This window comes from Anas acuta, chromosome 12, assembly GCF_963932015.1.
Source record: "Anas acuta chromosome 12, bAnaAcu1.1, whole genome shotgun sequence".
NCBI lineage: Eukaryota > Metazoa > Chordata > Aves > Anseriformes > Anatidae > Anas > Anas acuta.
In genome coordinates, this window is record NC_088990.1 from 17903222 (window position 1) to 17928465 (window position 25244).

The window sequence follows — 25244 nt, forward strand, 5'->3', positions numbered from 1 at the left end:
CAGCAACAGCCCTTGATAAAATAATCTGCTGTGGGATAAACCAGATTCCTAGAGGACAAGCTGAAATGAAAATGAGGGATGGGTTACTCAAATCAAACCAAATACGAACTGAACAAGAATTTTACCCAAATCTTCTGACAGTTTTTTTTTAATCCCTGCTGTGTTTCTGGCTCTCACTCATACTCAGCATCTGCTCTCTATCCTTGATCACTACCCGAATATTTGTTCCATGCACTTAATTTCATTTTACAGTCTGCATGGTTCATTTGTTCATTCTTTGATTTTTCTTCACATTTTCTCAGCTTTTCATCTCTTTCTGTTTTTTTTCCTTGTCTCCTGACTTTATTGTTTCTCTCTCTCCCTTTTTTTGCCCTAGCCTCTACAGCCCTGAATTTCCCTTCCCTATTTCCCTGTTGCCTTCCTGTCACCATTTGTTTTCTATCACCCTGCTTTTTTGCTGGCTGATGTTGGAAATATTTCAGGAATTTCTAATTCACAGTGCCATGAGAACTGTTATCTTTGCATTTTCACTAGTGAAAGTGCTCTCGCACGGTGAGGACGATGACGGAGCAAGCCTGGGACACAGCAGCTTTGGATGGGCTCTTCCCTGAGCCCACTTTGCCTCCAGAGTGGTACGCTCCAGTGTGGAATGTGTGAGAGGAAGCTGGGTCCGTGGGGAGCGTGCGGGCTGGGGGCAGGGAATGCGCATTGAGAAACCTCAAATTCCACACCACAGAAACAGTACAGGAGGAACTGCAGTACAAGAGAGAAGCAGGATGAGGGACCAGCTGGATGAGGGTGGGGGGGAGAACTGGAAAAAAAAAATACACCCACCAACACCACACCCTAGCTTTCAAGTTTTTCTTCCATGCAGGTGCAGATGAGCAGCAGTACCAGCCCCTGCTAATATTCACTTGCTCTGAGTTGTAATAATAAGAAAGCCTCAGATCTCAATCTATCCATTATTTCATTCCCTGAGCAGGGTTAGGGGTCACCTTTAAAATAACAACTGCAAATGAAAGGCAATTACATGGAATAAAAAATGATCAGTGACGGAAAGAGCCAGTCAATGCATGGACTGCTGGTGACATGTCATTGTAGTGTGACAATATGCCAAGCCAAAGTCACCACAGAGATAAATAAATGGATGAGTGACTGTATTCCAGTATCTGGAGATGTCTCAGGAAGGGAACATCAAAGGTTAAACCACCTACTTTGTTATTGCTTCTGCTGCTCCTGCTATTGTTATTTGTATTCTGGTATCACCAAGAGGCCTCAACCAAGATTAAGGCCGTTGTGTTAGGCACAAGATAAATATGCACAGGAAGAGAAAGTTCCTGTTTTAAAAACTTACAGCCTAATGGATAAGATGAGCAAGAAGTTAAGGAAAAACAGAGATAAAGAGAAGTGAAATGGCTCAAACTGAGTCACAGAGCAGGTCAGTAAGAGAGTTCCCATCCTATAGTAGCAGCAAGCAGTTGAATAGGCAGAAACTGGGATTATGGTGTATACTATTAAGTTTATTGTTTCAAAATGTAAGATTTCCATAGGCTCTCCCATCCACAGTGATAGAACCCTTTTCTGTAGACATAGATACAATTTAGTCCGTGCTCACTGTTTGTTAGGCTGACCCTTAACGTTTCCATCACACTGTCTCACCATGATAGATACCCATGATATGTGTTACCATTTACAGATCATGAGTAGATGGCTATGATATTGGCGTTATGATCTGCTAATACAGAATATCTTTCTCTTGTCTAAATCTTTTCCTTACATTCAGTTTCTGCACTGGTTTTTATTCAGCTCACATGGTCTCAAGAGCTGCCAGAACCGCTAGGTTCTTACAGAGAAGGTGGCTCCAATTGCCAGACAGGACCCAAGAGCTCCCTAAGCTCTGAGGTGATCACTGCTTCAAATTCACGTTCTCCAAATATTACTACAATTTGCTAAAATGCTACCTTCAAGTATGTATAATATCTCGTCAACTGATCACAGGTCTTCCAGCCAAACCCATGCATGAAAACCTGACTTATGTCTGGAGGCCCATTTTGTTAACTACTTTCCAGTACAGATGGAAGAAAGTTACAGTGCAGCTGAAATACAAACATTAGAGTAAGTCAGTAGCTAGTAAAGGGAAGCTATGTATCTACACAATGCAACGGCCATTGTTCCAAACAACAGCAGCACAACATAACATTCAAAAACATTATTTTAATTTTTTTGCAAACATTTTACTAAGGTGCTACAACCTGTAATGGAAGATACAACAGAGATGTCCCTAAATGCTAATTGCAGACTACAGACATACCAGGATGAGGCTCATGGAGAAGTACTACCTATCACCACCTATGCTTTTCAGAACTTCAAGAACTACAGACCATAAAAATCTGCAGAATCACCCCAGTGCTAGTCCAGTAACCACAGCTACTCCCAGGATTTCAGGGTGGATGTATCGTGGCTGGAAATATTGCAAGAGATTCATAATGTAAGTAACCATAAGATTTGTTCATATTGGGTCAATAGGACACACATTTGAGATGGTTATCCATAAAAGTGACTCATGTTGAAAAGCCTTTCAGTCTGACTTATTATTCTCAAAAAAACATTTTTCCCCTAAACAGTGCAGAAGACTAAAAGAATGGCTCTAATGATTATCTCTTCCTACTAAAAAGACTTCTTTCCCCAGACCACAGAGAAGTATCCCCGAGCTGACCAGCTACCAGTGCCAGTCTCACATTCCTCCAAGCACCATGCAAGTTCCAGGCAAGTTTCAGATTAGGCATTAGGAAAATCTTTCTAATGTTAAAACATTATATTGGACTAGATCACCTGAAAAATTGTTGCATCTTTTTCACTGGACATTTTTAAGAACAGTTTAGGAACACCTGTTAGAAATGACTGAGGTAGAATGGATCACTCCTTTGGGCAAGGAGATAGGCAAGATGATTACCCAGCATCATGATATTTCACATTTTTCATTGTACTTGTTTGGTCACCTGGTATGTCTTATATGGAATTCCCTGCTCTGAATGGGGAAACAAGAGTAGACTTACAGTAATGGACATACTCAAATCCCACAGTTGCCAGAGGTTCAAATTAGAGAATGGATTTGGAAGGAAAAAAAAAAAAGAGAGAGAGAAATTTATTAACACATCTCAAACAGTAATCTAGAGTCTTAAAAACAGAAAATCAATTCAACGGCAAAGGACAGATTGCATTTGGGGGTGTCCTCAAATCACTTCCCACACTGAGAAGTCACATCATTAATCTTCTATGCGACTGACACAGTTTTGAAATAGTAAGGCCACCTTCTTGTTAGCTTGGGTATTATTACCTTTTTCCATTTTGCCTGGTATTTTGGCTGATGACTTTTTCTGTGAAGAAGAGAGAGAAAGGGCTCTCTTCTCCCCACAAGGCTTATGGGCAAAAACAACAAAAAGAGGTTGATGGGATTTTTAAACTAATGCTCTTGATTATCTCTCATGTTAGATTCAAAACATTATCCTCCTTGTTCAACATGTCAATCTGCTTGACATCTGTAACAAAAATACAGTCAGACCAATGCATATTGCATTTCAGAAAAGTCATTTTTTGAAACATCTGTTTGGAAGTGTTAAGGTCCTGCTGAAAAACCTCACACAGATGTGGGCAGCATGCCATATTCTGAACAACAATAGAATCTCCAAACATCCTCCCAGGACATCCTTAAATAAAATTCCCAAAGAAGAACAAAATCAAAGGCTTTTAAGCAAAATCTTAGTTGTGGTACCATATCTGTGCTAAGTTCCTGAATCCATCTGCATGGAAGACCAAGTCAGCTGCCCTTTCATGGCAGTGCCATGTCCTGCACAACTGCATTTAGTTCCAGAAACACGGTCCCACACTATGTTTTTTACTGCCCTGTGTCAATTAACCCCTATCATATTAGATAAATGAGAAGAAAAGGAATAAGACACCAGAAAAGTCAGAGTGATATGTTTTTCTTATTTCTTCCCCTGTTGCTGTTACTGTACCCTGCATGTGCTGAATATTTGCCAGGATTCTCCACCCAAGCTTATTGCTCTCAATTCTCCCATATTTTTAAACACTCCTCTTGGGATTCTTATCCCATTGTTTCTTTCAGATTTCATTTTCTTCTCTTTTTCACTCTCTAGCTTTCTTTACTTTCCCCCCTCTTTTCCACAGTCCCTCTTGTCCCTGCATAAAAGAAAAAAAAAAAAAAAAAAAAAAAAGGAATGAAATGAACTGCATTTTAACAATCAGAATAACAGGGAAACAATGCTCTTGAGATCCCATCTGTTGCCAACACATCTCCCAAGACAGCAAATGATGGGCATTCCTGGCTAAATAAAGAGAATTTCCCACACCCATTAAAGATCTACACAGCAAAGACTGTTGCTTAAGTATTTACTTTTTATGGCATACAAGAAAACTACCTGGAATTGTAAATACCAATGACATATTGTTCACATCTCTACCAAACATGTGGTCAGTGGCCATATGGATAACTTCTGGGTGTGAAATGTCCTTTCTCTTTTTTACAGTGCTGCAATATCCTTGTGCCAGAAGCTTTTCTAAAAGTTTAATTGCATAATTCTACCTCCGGTGGGTGAAATTAAATTCTATTTACAAACAAAATCCACATCCCTTCCTACCCCAAAAATCTGTGCAAGCAAGTTGTGACTCAGTTTGTATACCTAACCCTATTAAGAACTATCTTTTGTTTTTTATTTTTAATTCGTTCAAATTTTCTCTGATTAGGATTTCACAGTTCTTGATCTGAAACAACAACATTTATGCACAAATTCAGAAGGAATAGCAATGATTTAGAATGTGATTGCTTCAGATTTCTAAGGTGGACTTTTCAAAAGCATCACCACTGGCATAATACTTCTCTTAAAGTCATATAGTCTACTAAGGACTTAAGTGGGAATACTGTGAAGCTATAGCAGAGCAATTTTAAAGTGCCATTTCTCATTAACCTGATTATCAACTTCCCCATTTAAAAAAAAAAAAAAAAAAAAAAAGATTTTATAAGAGATTCTGTGAGAGTTCTTAGGAATGTTTCTGCGGAATGTCTTGACATCCCTACTGTTTCAGCTTTAGGTCTGCACTCTGGAGAAATGCAATTTCCATATGGTTAAGCAAATGTTTCTCACCAGCATATCTCCAAAAACAAGTTATTTTGTATCTCCTTTTTCATTAGAGTCATATCCCAGATGGTGCTTCATAACAATAGGTGTTACTGTGAAAATACTGAGGCTTCAGAAATGTAAATCCACAAGAGAAAATCTGAGACAAAGATGGAAAGAAAATGGTGTAAATAAGTATGGCTTTATTTGCATTGGTGCTGAAAGACCTTTTAAAAGTGGATGGAAATCTTTGATTCGGGGAAATGAAATGAGGAAAATACAAATATAGAAGAGTGTAAGAGTAGATAATAGGCCTGTATCAGTAGAACAGGGGAAAAAAGGAAGAAAAAGATGTCCATGCAAATGGCTGGAATGATCCCAGCCAAAAGACAATTTTAAAATCAAGCAATGCTTTTTTTTGAAGCAACTTGTGAGTTCAGTGGGGAACCATCTGAGTTGTTTAAGGACGTGGGCGATGTGGTTATGCTCTCTTGCATGAGACAGAATCTAGACAGTGCTGCTCTGCACTGGTTAGAATTTAAAGAAGTGAAAGCGTGGAAAGCCACATAGAAACTGCATTAGGAAAGGTGAGAAGACAAAACCAACCACAGATAGCATTTTGGTTAACGAAAATCTGAACACTGGCATATGTGTGGTGTGGTAGAGATATGATACATGATGAGAGGAGGAATTCATTCAGAGGTCAACGAGAAGGCCAAATATGTAGGTGGTAGGAGAAATCAAAACATCTGAGCAGAGATGGAAGACAGATTGATATGGAATCACACTGAGGAAGTTGCTCTGTTTTTGAGAGTTATTTAGCTGAATAAATTAACCAAAATATATTTATTGAAGGCGCTGAATAAGATTTACAGTTGAACTTGATTAGGATAAAAACAGTGTAACTAAAGCCATGACAACCTAAGGCACAATTCATAGGCAAGGGTAGTATCTTTTGTCCTAATTTATAAAATTCAAAATTAAACAGTCTTTTAAATAGAGAAGTCCTTCTTTGCATGCTATACAAACACAATATAGTCCATGATTTGGATTAAGAATAAAGATAAGATGTCTGAGAGACAGAAAACAGTGGAAAAGGCAGAGGTTCAGGCAGTATCTTAGCAGAGACCATTATCATTAGATACAAAAAAGGAAGGGAGACAGATGCCTGGATGACATACATAAAACCTTGAAAGAAGGAGGAGGACAGCTGAAATAGTTCAGAAGGGTTCTGAAAGCAGAATATATGCATTATCATTATCTTACATATAGTAAGAATTAATATAATTGAAAATTACTGAGGATGAAAACAAAATTGGTGCTAAACTACAATGTGTCTCTCCAGCCTGAGAACAGATGTCTCTGGAAGCTCTGAATTTGATCCCTCCAACCAGAAAATGTTATTTCCAAAGAAGGTTCTCTCCCTACAGTGACACAATACCGCAGATAGGTTACCGCTGATTTAATCATCTGATGGTGTGATAAACCACTTTGGAAACAGAGTCTTTTATGAAGTAATATAAAACCTAGCTACTGAGTACATATTAATATACTGATTTTACTAATCCATTATTCAGCAAATCCAGAGTTATATTGCGCAAACTGCTTGTGTCTCTTCTATGTATTTTAGTAACTATAGCCAGAAGTAAAGGTCTGAATTTCCTCCTGTAAGTAGGAAACAGAGAAAACATGTCAGGAGGAAATGGTCACACCTGTTCAGCAATGCCTGACTGATAAAATGGTGCGAACACATTTGTAAATGAGCTAAAATGCCTGAAGGATTTCACATTGTGGTTACGTTTATGCTTCCTTGTCCGTTCTGGCAAAATAACAGTCTCTCAAGTTTCTAAAATACCACCATAAAGAGGCAGGAAGCATATGCAGCACGTACAGCTTCATACTCCTTCCCAGTTGGAATTTGTTAAATCACTCCTTTTTCCACTCGCCATTCCCTGTCACCTTCCACACAGTCATCTGTTCCTCGGTTTGCTCCTTTATCTGGCCATAGTTGTGGAATGGATTTAGATCTCTCTGTACATGCAAATACTCAGACTAATATGCAAATGAAGGAGGGTGGACATTTTTCTGTTTGTTAGATGGGGTGAGAAGGAATAGATTCTATAAACAATTTTGAAGGATTATAAAGAGTGTCTGCTTCTGTTCTGCGTGACAGAACTCAAGTCAGCAAGTATCAATTAGCCTTATGACTTCCACCTCTCCTTTCTCTGTGAGATAAAGAAATCCACAAGCAATTTGCTACTTGAAAAAAGAGAAGTACATAAAGGCCACAATGTTCTCCCAGATGAGGGTTCATAGCATTACTCTTTAGCAACAGTGATTATTAATACTACCTCAATTATGCCTGATGATGATGATGTAATTAACATAAAGATCCATTATGTTTTACTGATGTTAAATGTATGTTGATTATAAATTGGACAGGATGTATTTACTTGAGCTTCGCTCTTTAGGAAGGTTGTGAAATCAGAGTCCAATCCTGCACTGAGAATAAAACCTGCACCTTTTATAATTGTAATAGTATCCAGATGTTCCTCTGTAACATGGATGCAGGTGGTGAAAGCAGTAAACTGGTATGGAGCAGATGTGCTCTTCGCACAGGTGGGACTTGCTCCCAGTGCTACAGTGAATTTTGTACTCACTGACGTAACAAAAGAAGAGTCCAGAAGATATAAAAGTGTTGTAAAAAACTGATGTAAAAAAAAAAAAAGTTTCTATTTTGATAGCATGCTTTGATTGCTGGGATTTTGGAAAACCTAACAAACAAAACAATGCAGTTCTTTTCAAAACTGAACCTATGAAAGTCAAAAGAGGCCAGGTAACTCAAAGCACGGATAAAAAGCTTAGAGCAACTGAGCATGCTCAGGCAGAGAAAGCCTGGAGGCTGTAGTTCTCCATCCTTTGTGGGATGTGTGTAATGTGCATCAGCTGCAGAGGTTGTTTCTGCCTCATGCCACCACATAAATAATCACTACTACTCCGTTTTGACTATGTATTAATTACCTAACTGACACTTGAGAATTATGCTCTTCTTTACTGTCCTGTTGTGGTGGATTAGGAAAAGTGATTTGACTCACACAGCAAGCTGGGCCAACCAGCCTGATTCTTATTAAATTTTCAGACTCTTTATTAAGTAAAGTCTGTTAAGCAAGTCTTCGCTGGTGTGTAGGACTTGAAATTTTACCAAAAAAAAAGCTGAATGCTACTTGCACTTTGCTGTCATTATGTAACGCTCCCAGAACCCTTGTGACAGGTCAGGCCCTATCTGTGCTAGGAGTCAAACCAATGCAGCGTGATCTGTGCCCCAAAAGAACCCACTGAAGAACAGTCAGTTGGATATGGAGAGACAAGACGCACATGGAAACCAAGAGTAAAATAATCACCTTGACAGCCTGTGGGTTACTCACTGGAATGCTTTCTGTAGACATATAAGCAAGGGAGAGTATTATGATGTCAAAGGAAAGGAATGAGACAGCATTGTGGATGTTAGTAGCGTACCTGCCAAGTGTAGGAGGCAATATCAGAGTATATTCAACAGATGATGTTTTAGGGATCTAGATACTAGACACAGAATGTGAGCTCAGGATAATGAAAGGTGAGGCTGTGAGAGACTGTGAAAGTGAAGTTTGAGATAGTTAGACAGTAGGAACTACTTGAGGGATGTCCTGGTTTGCCTGAGGATAAGAAAGGAGCCCTACAACAGCACTGTGACTGGATCTGATGAGTGCAAGACTCTGGTTATTAGAAATAGGGAAGAATATACAATTCTCTTAAAATGTCATACAGTAAATTAGCATGGCATGCTAGTGTAGTGACCTTAGCTTGCAAAATTCTCCCAGTAAACTGCAATAGTGTGGTCAATAATGTGCAGATTTATGTTGGGTTAGTTTTCATTATCTTCAAGTCAGATGCTCAGGAACACCACCCAAAGTAGGTGCTTTATGGACAAATAATAAAAAGCCCAGTTCGTATGCCGGAGAGCTTGCAGTCTAGACAAAAACATCTCTGCTATTCCTAATCATATCAAGCTGAATCTAGCTGTTCACATTTGGAGCCCAGATGAGAATAAGACTTCTGAGGCGTGCCCTATGACTACTTCCCCTCTGTGAGTTGAGTAATCAAGTTATAAACCATACCATGATGGGCTTGGCAATTAAACATTCTCTAACTCATCTAAAGGGATTGCCATGGTAACAATTTCTATACCAGATCTATTGTTGGTCACATTGCTTCCACCCTTCTTTATTTAGTTGCAGTCATTATTTATCTTCTCTTTAACCATACAAGGTGGTTATCCTGATAGCAGCATTAGTAGATGTACATAGTTTGAAACTACTTCTATATATGGAAAATGTTATGGCTATGATATGTTTGGATCAAAGAAATAAAGATGACGCATACCTAAATTGTGATGTGAATTCCCTGTATCAATGAGAAGCTTTATGATAGTGTGCTGAAAATATTAACATTGAGACAACACAGTATCTGGTTGAGTGACATCCAAACAAGTACTTTGGGGGAAAATCACAGGACAGCAGTGTACTTCCAGGCTCCAGTTGCACAATTGTTTTGACAGTGGTAGGTCATAGAATCATTAAGGTTGGGTCCTACTGCCTTGATGGCTGCAAAGGTATATATATCTACAGTGGCTGCAGTGCACTGTGGCCATATCTGAGTTAGCCTTTAATTAGTAAATATGAATAGCAATAACTGGTCTAAAGGTAGCCGCTTTAAAGCTTCCAGACTTGGGCCATACATTAAGATTCATCCCACTCATAGATGAAGGAAATTATCTGGGTCATAAGCACAGTTATAATTGACTGCTGCACATCAACCTTTCACAATAAGACCAGAAGAGATAACGATGAATACTGAGTGTGTTTGAAATAGCCGGTTGCATGAACTAGGCTAATTATAAGTTTGGATACAAAGAGCTCCACTAACAGTTTGGACCAAGGGCAAAGCATTTTCACAAAGGGAGCAAAATCCTTGCTCTATACCTCATCCAAACAACCAGTGTAAAAAAGTCTTTTTATACCTCCAAGTTTGAAAGACCACCATTTTTACCTTTTCCAATGCACCTTTGCCATAAGCACAAAGCACACTTCATGAAATCAAAGTTCTTGTGCATTGCCATAAGAAGCCAATTTATCATATTGAGAGGCCTAAACATCATAGTCTAAAGGTACTAGTCATGAAATATCTATATAGTTTCAAACTTTTCCTTCCATCAGAAGAAGTTGGTTTCACAAAAGAAAAGCCCATGCAGATGTGAACAGTTTGGGTCTTGTTGCTGTTTTTTTTTTTTTTTTTTTTTTTTTTAAAGCTTGTTATGTATTAAGAAGGAAAAATAAGGAAAACAGTTTGTAGTCCCAGAAAAGGGAGACAATCCCAGAAGGAAAAAATAAATGGGCAAAGCAGTAACTTCTCTGCTTTGAGATCTGTGGATGATTGGCAGAGCAGTGTACAGCTAAATTAATTATTATTAAGGAAGGGAGAAGAGGAAATGACTCATAGAAGGCTCCCACCTGTGCTGAGCATCAAAAAAAATCACCCTTCCAAAAGAATCAGTAACTGAAGAAGGCAATGACATTTTCTGCATATATCTTTGTAGGTAGCACAGTTGGTATAGTCTAGATATATGTCACACGTCACTGAAGAAAATGGATACTGAAGATTCACTTTACTGATATTTAATAGCATGCAAATTTGTGATAGGAATGAGGCAACAATGGCAACGCACTGAGTAGCAAGAATACAAGCACAGTTACTGCATCAGAAAATAAAGAATGGCCGAATCTCAATTCCATTAATCAGAGCTAACTACAACACCTGAAAAGTCACTGAAATTCAAGCCCAGAAAATCGGCTTCTAGTATCATAAGTACCTGGGGCCTCATTTCATGAAAGGCTACAGCCAACAACCTTAGTCACATTTTGGTATTTTCACCTATAAGGCAGCCCGTGAGTGCAGAAGCACATGAAAATCATAGGATAAAAGTTATCTGTGACTTAATAAAGATACAAAGAGTTCCAATACATGTTTGGTTTAACTGGAACAATGAACTGCTACATTACAAAACAGGAGGCAGCTTGGTTCAAGAACACTGGGAGTCGGAGTTGGCATTAGTGAAGTAAGACAGACATTTTTCATACGACAACCATACATATGGCACAGCATATTGACTGGGTTACTATTTCCCTCATGGCTCAGTTGCAATGCAAGTTATTTACTTAAAATATTTAATGCAAATACCCTCCAAATCCTTTTTTTTTTTAAAAAAAAAAAAAAAAAAAAAAACTAAAGCTGTATCTGAGCAGCATAGATCCATTTTTTCACTCTAAATAGGATCTCAGCAGTAAGAGCAATTCATTTCTTATTCCACTGATTTTCTGAGGCCAAGTTTCAGTTCAGTGTGAATGTGAACCTTTATAATACGAGGGAAACTGATAAACAATGATAGCGCATCTTTACCTGTGTGCTGATGCCAAAGGAAAATTACAGCATTTCTTACCCTTGCTACTATGTTGACATTGACTGTGAGCCTAAAATAAGACATAAAAGTAGAGCACATACACACTGAGCCTGTTCTGTGTATGGAGATAGAGAAAAATCACATAAAGGATATGAATGCTGCAGGAATTTCATGAGCTTGAGTATTGCCTCATTTCACATCTGTATTCCAGAATGATTTTAGTTATGATTTTATTTTATAGCCAAAGCTTCAGGTACTGCATTCTATGGACGATGATGCCTTTGTGTCATTGCACCCATTGTAAATTTTGTTTTTATCGTTTGGGGTAAGGGACTGTTTTTAACACTTAGTTGGCTCTATGTCAACAATACCCAATGAAATCTTGGGGAAATGTAAGAAAGACACTAAGAAAAAGACTGTGGTGAAAGTGGAGAATACCTGAAGGGATGCTGTTTGGATATACACACTTCCTCCAATTGTTCCACCTCTGGCTCTTTACTGTCGCCACCTATCCCTCTTCTTATCATTTATCTTTCACATGGGTGTTTTTCACTTACAGCTGCTGTTCTTCCCATAAAAGGTACATTAATAAAATGGAAATACCAAATCCCTGCTCTCTTCTGACTGATATGCATTTTGTAGAACATAAACAGCTGGAGTTTTACGCTCTATCTTATGGGTTAGATGTGGCTGGGAGACAAGGGAGTGAGGGAGAAACCATCCTAGTTTAACATTTATTTTTTTTGTACATAGAAAAATCTAGGAAAACAATTAAAATGTTGTGTAGGGGCTAATACCCATTGTGCCATATACAGTTATTAACGAGTAAAGGTCACAGTGTCAGATAACACCCCATTACCACATTCCTCAATATTGTAAGAACGGCTAACATAAATGGCAATATTTTTCAGTATATCTTTATTTAAGCAATTTACACCAGGGATATGTTTGGTCAAAAGTGAATAATCATAAATTTTGAGGACTCTTTAGAGCAACTTTTGAAATAAAAACCCTTTCACACAGGTAATTACTTTATACAAAACTGAAATGTAATTGAGATTTAAGCTTCTCTCAGGAGAACCCAGATACTAACATAGTCAAATCATTAATAATTAAATGCTTTCCTTATTGCAAGATAGGTGGGGTTTTAAATTAAGGAAGAATTGAATAATATGGACCCTATTATGCTATCGATGCTGGTACCATTTGACACATCTATGATTTTCATAGAAGGGATTGTGATGTTACTAAGAATCTCAATGCTATTTAAACCTTACAGAGAAATGTCACTGGGCATCCAAGACAGGGCAGGGTTTTTCTTCTGTCAGGAATGCCTCTTCTGGTAGCCAATCTCACCTCACTGAAAGGCTGGACCTTTCCCTGTGGCCTTTTTCCTGTAGTTCTCCCAGAGATGACCGATCTTCTTCCCTCCAGTGGAGCACAATCTCTCTAATGCAATCTCTAATGCATTTTTTATTAAAACACCAAGCCTAACATAGCCAACCCAACTTCTGCTTCAGAGCACTACTTCTGAACAAGTCCCAAGTTGTTTGTTGTTGTTGTTTTTTTTCTTTCTAGTTTATACTTGTGAGGAAAAAGTACCAATGTCTTTGTAGTTTTAATGAGAAGTTTCTGAATTCATCCCTTTCGTATAAACCTGAAGTAAATAAAAGCCAAAGTTGGCATACCTTTTTAATGGTATTATACTTCAAAATACCATCTATTTTTCACCCATCTCATATTTTGCAACACTAAGCACCAAAAGTGGCCTTTTTTGTTCATTTGTTTGTTTTGTAGCCAAACACAGAATTTCATAAAAGATCCATTTTATTGATCTTTTCAGCTAAACAGTGCATTTACAAATCTATTTTGAAGGTAAGCCACATTTCCAAAGCACTTTAACCTCATGTAAAATACGGCTTACAGACATGCTAAGGTGCTTCTATTAAACAACAGGCTGCTTTCTTGGAAGGGAGCTAAAAATCATTAGGCATAACTGAACTATAGCTCTAATGCACTATTGTTATCCATAGGCCTAATTCATTACTATTATGTACAAAAACAGTGTTAGAACTTTTATATGAAGAGTTTGGGAATAGTTATTAGAAACAGAAACAGTGCATCCTAGAGATTTCTGTAGAGAGTAGATTTGCTGTAGGCACAAGTGATAAAGCTATTACCAACAGCCAAGTTTCTTTCCAACTTTTCATTTCTGAGTAATTTCTGCAATGAAGACAGAAGTGTAATAGACATGAAGGAATGTGGCAATCCATTTGTTTTATTCCTATGAAATTATTGCTGATTGCAGGTTTGGAGGATGTGTGGGTGAAGTTTGCTGATTTATTTCAGTTTGGTCAGGAATGCTTTTTTAAAACACCTTTAACCTTTTTCTTCCAAACAGTTAATTTGGGTCACTACTTTTGCACTGAAGCTTTGATTGTTAGAGGAAATACTTCTGCATACTTTAGCTCTGCTGTAAGAGAGGCAATATGTTGTGGGCTGTATGCCAACAGATTTTAACCACAAACTTAGGGAAAGGAGACAGATTAGATTGTGGTGGTCTTATAATCAGAGTTTCTTAGTGTTCTTTTCTTGCTAAGAGCAAATATTCCCCACTAAAATGGTTCTATGGCACACAGATGGTGTATCCATAGTAATAGGGCAAACTAAACCCCCTGAAGCTGCATTCCTCTATTCTCTGATAAGTGTTCTATAATAATTTTATCACAAAAGAAGAACGACTTTAAAGCATCCAGCCAAATAATATACTTTAAAATCTTGAGTGGGTTCTGAACTTTTTTCATCTTTCTGCATGCAAGAATCTTGTTCAACAGAGGAAGAAGGTATTAAACAAAGGCTTAGAGGTATACAAGGATGAGGAAAAGCCTAGCTTCTATTCAAACTTTTACAAACACTGTTCCTTTTAAAAGCTGGTGGTCAAGGAAAAAAGAACAAGATCAGTTTGGTCACAGCATCTATCTGCCTGCCACAGCAGGTTTGTCTCCAGTAGCAAACTTCCTAGTTGTTTAGGCAATCTAGCTTTAACCACCTAAGAGAAATAGATCAAACAGATCTAAAGCTATTCAGCAGTTTAATAAATCTCAGCGATACTTCCCTGTTACACTGGTTAAAGTCTTCCCTTTCTTAAAGTATTCCCTTTCCGTGAAAAAGTCAATGGTTGTATGTTCTTATGCTATTAATTCTTTTACTCAAATTCTATCCCTTACTCCTTAGCAGCTGCTGGTCCTACAGCCGGATCAGTTGATGTGGTGACTCACCCAGTCAGCATTCGGGCTTGTCCAGATCTGAGTGTGTGTGAATGCCCTGGTCAACAAAATGTATTAGCACAGTGGGTGTTCCAGGGAACGGTGCAGGCAGGGTGAGCCATGCACCCTATAGGTGGGAACTCAGGAGTTATAAAAATACGTAGCAGACTAGCCAGATGCAAAGTTTTTGTGATACAACAGCTGGGGAGGGACATTCCTCTCCTATGTTGTGACACTGAGACACAAATGTGTTGCAAATTTTGGCTGTTTCCATATTCCATCTTTATTTGAAACATGAACACATAAATGAAAATGCAGTCTAGCTGTATCTGACTGCAGCAGTCAAGAGCAAAAAAGTAAGTTATTTCTTAGGAAGTGCAAGAACAGACAACAAGTAGATCATGAACCCACAAATCTGCTGATACCTCTTTAGAGACAGGGAGTGCTAGTAATTGCTGACTTTCATTTTACATTCTAATGGCTAAAATTTCAAATAAGGACACATTGTTTCTGTGCCTTTTTTTTTTTAATACTTTAGATTTATGGGACTTGATTTTGTAATTTTTAATTGCTTGGAGCATCTTAAATAAATGCAGGAAGCAGCAGCAGAACAATATAGGCTTTAATATTTAAATAATTTGTTATATAAATGAAACTTTGAATGTTTACATCCGTATGTCCCAAAGCCACATTAGTGGTGATCTGAGCCTATGCTAAAAAGCTCCTGATTAAGTCTGAAACTGGTTTGCAGTACAGCAATCCATATAGAGTGTTTCTTTCTCAGATCTCATCATCTGTTTGCTGCCTCTGCTGTGGAGAAAACCGGAATTTGTTCCTAAAGACTGAATCTCAGGAACTTGCAGAGGGAACCTCTTTCTTCTGAGGAAAAATGAGTGAAGAATGAGTAAAGAATGGGCACCCTCACGAGACCGTTACTTCAGCTTCTGCTTCACATGCCCATAAGAAATGCATGTAGGACTAACTGAGAAGGCAGCTTGCTGCCAGCAGGGAGGCAGGGAGGGAAATGCAGAGCTATCAAGACAAATAACTTAAATCAGCTTCCCACCTTTAAAAAACCATCAGGTCACAATTTAAGTTTCTATGTGAAAAGTAGCCCTATAATGCTGGGACATAAAAAAACGCTGGTTGGAGAGCTTTGTCCTGCAAACTAAGTCATTTTCTACCCACTTCATGAATTCAAAGATTACTTCAGGATCACTGAAGCTAAGAGCAATGGCAATTTCTTGCCCCACTTAAAGGATGTGTAGTATGAACTTCTGACAATTACTGAGCTTCTCTTTCTCCAGTAACTTCCATTCAGACACCCTCATTTGACAATACAAATACAAAGAATGCAGGTGGTGCACATGTGTATATGCAAATATATATAATGCAAATGTAATTAATTTAATAAAAAGCTGTCTCAAAACTAATGAATATAGCTGCTGTTAATGTCTCCTCAAGAGGTAATGCATCATTAAGACATTTAGATCGGTTTTAAGCTGATGACACTCAGCCAAACACACTGGATCCACCAACTAAAGAGGTCCCCAGAGATCAGCTTTCTATTTGATCAGACACATTGCTCACATCTCCATCCTACTCTTGTTTACCTTTGTTGAAAATCACCCTTGCATAGATTCTCTTCAGGAAAGGAGTTATGATGGACAGCCATCACAGCCAGGATTCCAGTGGTATTGCTGGCCAACTTTTGAAAAAGATAAGGAATAAATCTGAACAGCTACAGAATAGAAAGACACACTTCCATACTGACCAAATTATTTGAAACTGCAAGAGAGAACAGAGTGGTATGCGTAGATAAAAATGACAGGAGGAAGACCAAGCTGACTATTGTAAACAGAAATCAAACTAAAAACTTTGTACAAGACACTAGAAAAGACTCTTCATGACTCTCAGTTGTCATGAAGAAAAAAGAAAAGAAAAAAAAAGAGAGAGAAGATCCTTTCCTCTAAGACAGAGAAAAGAGAAAGAAGACGTTAAATGGTCCTTTTGTAAGAGAATGGTAAAAAGACACAGCACAGAATTTAGGAAAAACAAGATTAAAAATAACTATGAAGAGCTGAAGAAGTGTTCAGGACATGACACTGAATGATTAAGCAACCAAAATAACAGGAGAAATTCAGTGATGATAAGTGCAAGGAAATGCAGAAAAGTTAAAACCAACCCTAACAACACATCGTAGTCAATAGGATCTGGATTAGCTACCACCTCTCACTAGAGAGATCTCTGTCACTGTTTCTCAAGACCTGTTCATATCAACTCAATGTTCAGTAAGAATTAAAGCAAATGGGTTAGTAGTAATCATCAAGAACAGAACTGAGGACAAAACAATCATTATACCTCAGAAAGTGTTCATTGTGCAGCATAAATGGACGATGTTGAGAATGTAACATCTATCTGTTAAGTAGTTACACATGTTATGGTAGAAGTGTGCATTAATTTACTGTTAGGAAGATACCAGTTTATGACGGAAAAAAATAAAATTGATCTGAACTGATGGAAATTACTAATGTTGGCAAAAAATACATCTTTGACTGTTCTACCACTTTGTTCATTTAGGCACAAAGCCATAACCTGTGGGAAGCAGAATCCTGGCAAAGTGTTCTTTACCACTTTTACCCCAAACAAGAGCTACTGCATAAATGTAAATTTGTTAAGTCACTCAGAGTACAAAGTGACAATAGAAAACAAATAAATAAATGAATCAGCAGAATCAGCTGTATTGAGGACTAGTAGATTCTTTTTGTTGTGTTCCAAAGTAGAACAATTTCAATCTCCATTTCAGTGCAAAAATGAAGAACGTTTGTACTGGGCCATTCTTGTCTGCTCGTTTTTACTGAAGACTAAACTGAACTCAAGTAGAGGTGCTTGAAAGTGTCAGTAGGGACGTACTTTTCTTCAGTCATCATGATTTTGTATCCCTTATCCCTAGACCAAACATATAACTGTATTTTCATCTTCTTACTCCTTCCATCCCTTCTGCAGATAATTTATCTCCTGGCAAAGCTTTACTGTGGACAATTGCTGTGGACAAATGGTGCCTTCCAGACCTCCTCAGAACATCAGCCTGAGTGTATTTTGCTATCAGTGTTTAGCATATTGATTAACTTGTTTTTAGAGAAAAGCTGTGAAGGAGAAGATGCTTCTCTCTTCTGTCCCTCAGCAGGGATCTCAGCAGTTTCTCATCACCTCCAGACTACATGCTGAATAGAGGTGTGGGGCCAAGTTGTCTGCAAACAGCAACAGCTGCGCTTCTTGTAGCCAGCAACTCAAGCACATGTCATCTCAGCATTGCCCTCCAAGTACATTATTTACTTTTAGTGGGATAAACATCAGAAAGAAAAACCTTATGGGAGAAGTTCTGTACAGCACAGTAGGATATCTTACGCTTTCTATTAGTTTATTGCTATTCAGCTATCCTGTAGAGTTAACACTAATAATATTCCACCTGTAAACTGTTTACCAAAAAAAAAACACAAAACACCATAAAACCTACAAGAAGAAATTATGTTCAGCTTGTTATTGTCTAGCATTTGTGTAGGTTTTCAAGAGTCCTTTTTAGAGAAATGTATAATTTTTACTCCCACCCTGTCCTAAAGGCTCTTCAGAAAGGAATGGGAAGTCCAGGATTCAGAAGATCATGCATGGATAACAATTTCAAGTTTTGTGGCCCCGCTTCCTAGTCTTCACCACATATACAGTTCTGCTCACCTGCTCTCCAAGAGATTTTGAAGGATTACACAACTGAACAGCCTAATGAAAAGGAACTTGCAGGATTTCACGTTCCTCAGCATCAAACACTTACAGCATTTTTTAACATAAAACCTGCTAAATTATTTTTCTTTCTCTGGAAAAAAAAAGTCTCTAGCCAGTCAGTCACATGAATTTTTGGAAGTTTTCTAAGCGTCATTTACTAGACACGTACTGTTTGAGGTCAAAGAGCATGTAGGTATTCACTGCTGGACTTTAAGGTTGCTCTGGAACACTTTCCATACCAACAGAACCATAATGTGTCTGTCCTGTAACAGCAAAGCCTGACTGCAGTCCATGGTAACTTGCCAAGACTGTCTTTCATCAAGCTAGTCTGGCACAAAAGCAGTGAAACTATGAGAAAACAGACCATCAGTTTGATACTAGGTGAGGGCCCAGAGCATTACGCTGGTTTTCTCAGACTTAGCAGAAATTTTCCTTAAGCTTCAGTTCATGCTATCGGCTATGACAGATTGCATCTTGTTGGGGAGGACTGTTATGACAGGGGAGGACAGACCAGAAAACGGATTGCAGTAGCTGCTGCAGATCACGACACTGTGAAAGCTCTCCTGCTGGCAGGAGTATTCCTCGCAGTTTGTAGCAAAGCAGACAGTGTTTCAGAACCCAAGTCTTCAGTCCTTCCCTGACACTCTTCCCTAGATATGGCGGTGCATTTTCTAATTGGATTAAAAGAAGCAACAAAGCAAACACAAGTTGTCTCCCCTGATTCAAAGCTTGGTGTTTGTTTCATAGGAGGATGTAAAAGTAGAAGCACAATGTGTTCTCTTTAAACACTAGAATGCAGCTGAGAAGCACTTTCTCTTAAATTCAGGTACCACGTGGACAAGGCCATGAAGTACATTATGCATATCCATATGGTCTAACACTTTCAGTTCTTCTCATGAAAGAAGTGATTTATTTTTTTTAATGTCATGGGAATGATGAAGAATAGTTGTAATCTCAGGGTTGACAACTTCTCTTCAGTGTCATGCTGCTTTTAAGTTAACATCATTAGAAGAAATGCAGGCATAGTCATGTCCTCAGCAAGCACATGAAAGAATATCACCAGAGAACCAGAAGTTCACTAACCAAACACATGGTTCAGAAGCTGACCATTTGCTTGCAAGCATATGCAACATTTGTTTAAATTCTCATGCTATTGAGATGATTAACAATTAGCTTATTTGCCCTGTTTTTCCATGTACTAATAGCTCAACCAATAAATAATCCTTTACAGATGTTAAAAAAGAAAAAATAATCCCCAAACTCATAGAAGTCTGTTGAATCCCAATAATCAGAGACCTCTTATTTGAGAGGCATCCTAATGAAACAGGACATGTTGTTTTGCATATAGCTGCTTAAAAGACATATGCCCAAGAAGAGCCATTTCAGAAAATAGCCCACATTTTTCTTTAGCTTATTACATCTGGTGTCATAACAAAAATTCAGAAAATGGGCTCCATACCTACTGTCCAAAATGTGCTCAAGAAACATATGAAGAAACACACAAAATGTCATACAAAATCATCACATCAAACATTTAAAAATTTAAAACCAAAGGTACCAGGACTTTTTCTGGCAGTCTAATACTCTTTTAATCCAAGTTAACCACTGAAACGTAATTTCCTAATTTATATTCATACAAAATTATGTATTTTTGTAGTATAGAGATGAAGAATAATCTGCTAGACATTTTTCCTCATTTGCCCATAAAACTACTATCTCTCTAATGTAGCAGAAGTTGTCTGCTACTATTGCCCTTTTAAAAGAAAAAATAAACCCATGTAAACTGCAGCTGGCATACTCAATCCAACCTGCTAGAGGCAAAATTGCAGTGTTTACCTATCCTGTCTGAATTTTGCTTGTGTATCTGCACCTGCACAAATTCTATCCATATATATACTAAATGCTCTTTATGAAACTTTTGTTTTTCTTTTGAATTCTCTGTATGATCCAACTCAGATCTATCTGTCTGCAAAGAATTCTCATGTTATTAATCAGAGGCTGTGCTATGAGAGGGTTTTACATGCGTCATTTTGCAGAAAGCACGCTGCCTTTGGATCTGCCAGTATTCTGTGAAACTACAATAACCTCTAATCAAGAATGTCATGACAGGAAACGGCTTTCAAATCAAATTGTTGTTTTCCTTTGCAATGTACACGGCTTCTAAGTGGAATGTATGGTTTATCTTCAAGCATTTCAAATATACTGAGAAGTAACATCAGTGAAAGTCCTCCAGTACTGGAGATGTTCTGATCAAATTTTTGCTAATTATACATTTTTGGAAAAGTCGGTACCATTAAAGACATTTTGGAATAGTCACTCAAGAACCAAAGCATAGAAAGCCCTAACAGCTTCTGGAAGGCCTGATCATGAGTTATCTCAACTGATGTGAAATGGTAAGAGAACACAGAATTACTTGATACTCATTCTAGTCACTTGGAGCTTGGAAAAGTTTTAAAGTACATACATAAAGATGAGATTAAGAGCTGACTGAAAACATAAAAAATATTTGGAAAACTTCAAAATCCACTCAAAACAATTTTGATGTCAAAGCAAATCATTTTTCATGTACTTATAATCATTCATTTAAAATGGATATTAAAATTATTCTACATCTGGTTTTCATACTCTTTCTTTATTTTCTCTTGAGAAAAAAAGAGAAGAGTATGGACTATAAAATGTGGAAAATGCTTTCGTCTGTTGGTATTATTTTACTGAAGAGAAAATGTGTGCGCATAATTTATATGAGAGGGGGGAAGAGGGATGTGCACACCTGTCCCAACAGTTACATTTTATATGTACAGTTGTTTGAGGATGGAAAATTTCTTATAAAAACACTTGTACTCCATTCAACCTTTAAGATCTAGATAAACTATGAAGATAACTATTCCACATGACGAATTTACCTATTTGTCTGTAGACTGAACCTTAATCTGGTACCTACCAGCTAAAAATAAAAGTTCTACTTGGGTCTGTTTGCTCCCATTGGCAGTGTATTTAGGGTTTGGTTCTTTGTGAAGGTAACAGCTTACTGTTTAATTAGCATCACATCCAGCTGCAGTCCATGTAAACAGGTACCCATATTTATCTGGTTCAGGAGGGTCAGCTTTGACAACAGACTAATTAGAGATCTACAAAATCAGATCCTTTCCACCATCTTATGCAATTTACCTTCCAAAACATGCATAGGATTTAACTGTAACTCTTGCTTTCTAAATAAAGACAAACATAGATAACCATGAGATGTGACACCTGAGCATTACTATGCCATTGCAAAGAGAAATTATATGTTGAATAATGCTTAGATGTAGCGAACCCTTCATAGAAAAGCTCCTCAGAAGACTTCAAGCACTTGAACTGTCCCAGCAGCACTGCTTTGTCTGGCATAAGCTTTTTTGTTTAGGAACGACTCTGCAATACCTTTTCTCAAGTGCCACCAGCAAATAATTTTCTTAAGTTTATTTCTCCCATCAGTAAATTAGACCTGATGTTCCAAAATCTTTCTCAGACATACACAAAATAGAATGGATTCTCTCCGGCTAGATACTTGTCAGTTGAGATAATTGTGAGTAGAGAATCTCAGATCCTTCATTAAGGTCATCTGATTCAATACTAGAGGTTATAAACACAATGCATCTAAATTTTCTCTATGTTTTCTATAGAAAAAAAAAAAAAGACCTGAAGGTCTGCTTTTCTTTCAGAGCAGTGACAGATTCTATCATTGGACAGGTCTGGTTGTGTTGGGAAGAAACTGCAGAACCTGGCTCATGTATTACTGTCTAAGCCATTTGTTTTGTTAACTATCTGTCAATGTTGCAAAGTGATAACCTGGCTAAGGTACATAGATTCACAGCCTTCTTGAATAAACACTATGCTTCCCCACCCTGAACTTCTAAAGACACAGTTCAAAAGAAACAGCCAAGTTCATTTTCATATGCTGAAATGGGCAGTAATTAACAACCTTTAGTTAAACAGAAGGAGGTTTGTTCCTGACTTACCAGTTTACTTATCAATATATTTGAGCAACTAAATCATTGAACTGATGAATTCGCCCATAATGCTTAAACTGAAATTCTACACTAATGTAGAAGTTATGTCTTCAAGTGCGTTGTAGTAGAAAATACATTTCACCAACCCCATCAGTATTTTCCAAAATGTTGTTCAAAAAAAAAAAAAAAAAAAAGAAGAGGCTTATCTACATGCCAAATTAGATCACTATCACAGTTAGTGTAGAACACAATTGATATACACAGGGATCATTTTATACAGTACTGCAGCTCAGTCACTAAATCAAAGAGCAAAGATTTCCCCTCATTACCAGGTGTTGCAAAAGGAACAGCATAATATTCTTGCATCTTCAAATTGGGGCACAAAGGTAACAAAGGTCTCCCATCATCCTACGAGTAGACCATGGGCAACTATGACAGTTTCTAAATGCTTTGTTTTGTAAGCAGTCACATGTTCTCTGATGTGCTTGCCCAAGACACAACACAAATTACTCCCACAGTACATTTTTTGAGTTTTAATACCTATTGGAATATTCCAGCTAGCATTGGAGATCGCACAATCCTGTCAAAGCAGATAAATTTCATGCTGCAGCAGTAACATTCCTGTTAACTATGGTGAGCAAGGCAGCACATCTGGAATGAAGTGATACCCTTTTTCAGATTACATGGTAGATTTGGGAAAGATGGACAAGATTTCAAGCATCTAGGTCAGGCTGTCGAGGTGATATCTGACTGCCTCACTAATACATCTCAGGAGAGTGGCAGTGGAACTAGGTATCCCTTAGCTACAGAAAAGATAAGTCAAGAAATATGCCGTTTTAACCAAATAAGTGTCTAATGCCAACCTCTGAAGTAAGAAAGTTTCCATTTCTCAATAGAGACTATGTATTACTTAGACTCCCTATCTGTTATCTGCTGTGCTGCAGTTCTAGTATTCCACAATGTTTTACATTTGATTAACCCATCTTTGTCTCACTTCTCCATTCATTTTTCCCCATTTATTTTAAGTGACTTGTGTGTTCTAAAGAGGCTATTTTTGCATTTTCTTGGTGTGAACAGCATTCCTTATTCAGCCCATCAAGAAGCAGAGCTCTAGACATAACATTGCTTGCTACTTCCAGAGAGGCAATGCAACTGGTAATGCAGTTTGAAGTTTCAGATTGAGAATGCTAGTTCTTCACTCAAATAGCCTTGAAAGGCCTTTTATGTCTGATCACACAGACATGGTGAACAGGATGAGAGTTCAAGGGTGCAAAAAGTCAACTTGAGCATTGCTACTCCAGTGCCAAGAGACACAGAAGTCAGCAGTCTTGTTCTGGCTGCAGCTGATCCAACTGAAGAGGTTACTGGTCCAAACTGCTTCCCAGCATATCAAAGATCATCTGCTGACATCACAGCTCCAGTAATTGCTTCCTAATCTAGTTCAATCAAAATGCCTAGTTTAGTTTACACACTTTAAAAATGTAACTTTCGCTTTTCTCAGATAATCTAGAGAACATTTGTACATAAAATTATCATGGCAGATCTGTAGGGAGTAGAGTGGGAAAAGAAACAGAAGAGAGCCCCTGGGCAGTAACCTGTTCACCCTGCAAGGCTGCAATCAGAACAGAATGTGTGACTTTATTGTATCTTCACATTATGGTTCCCTTGACAGTACTAAGCACTGTTTCCTTTGTCCATAGAAACAATGGCATGTGGAACTCCACACACACAAAAGTTTTTTGCAGAAGTTACTTGACGGTATTGTATTCATTTGACAGAGTTGGGGGTAGCAATTAAATTGTGGGATCAACAGAAAAGTACAAAGAGAGTGTGCAGTGTATGTCACGAAGAACATAGATATGACAAGCCAGCAAATGGATGGTCAAGCTGTAAAAGGTACCAAAGGGCATTAGAGGGATTGTAGTGGGAATTCTCCAGAGATAATTAAATTGGCATGGAATTGACCACAGCTGCCAGTAAGAGTCTTGTGCAAGTCTGCAAAGCTGGTACGTCCCCTTGTTCTAATCAGAGCACTCACCACAAGAATGCTTTGGTCAATGCCACCAATGTCTGAGTGCCCATACTAGAGGGGAGGTGGGGAAAGAAGGAAGAATACTTGCCATAAATGCAGTCTCTTGTTTTTAAAGAAATGTGGGAATAAAGAAACTGTAAAGCCTGAACAGGTAAGGAAAGCTGAGGAAGCATTCAGTGAGCAATTTCAATTTCTTTTCAATGTAACAGTTCAACAAGCATTGAAGATCCTGTATCATTAGTACTGCATAAGAGATGCCATCCACCCGCCTGGACGAGAGAAAGGGGCAGTGCTGTCATTCTGCCATAGCGTTTGTTTCTGCAGCTATAGCTAGAAGATTGAGTTGATCCTAGATTAAGCCCCTGTTTGGAGCCCTGCTGGCTGGGCAGTGCAGGAAAGGCCTGCGGGAGGAGTGCAGGAGAGGGGTCCTATAGCAGGATCGTCCTGGCCAGCAAAACCCCTAGCAGCTCAGAATACACGGTGCTCTGAAGGAAAGCTGATAGCCAGTCAGCCTCCAGCTGATTACAGAATCCGTAAGACAACTGCTTGGAGCTC

The 25244-nt window shown here is 38.2% G+C and overlaps 1 long non-coding RNA gene across 2 annotated transcripts in view; it reads right to left on the reverse strand.

The window, feature by feature from the left end:
• LOC137862808 (uncharacterized) overlaps window positions 1-25244 on the reverse strand; it is a 122040-nt gene that overhangs the window by 70414 nt on the left and 26382 nt on the right. The gene's annotated exons all lie outside the window — the stretch shown is intronic.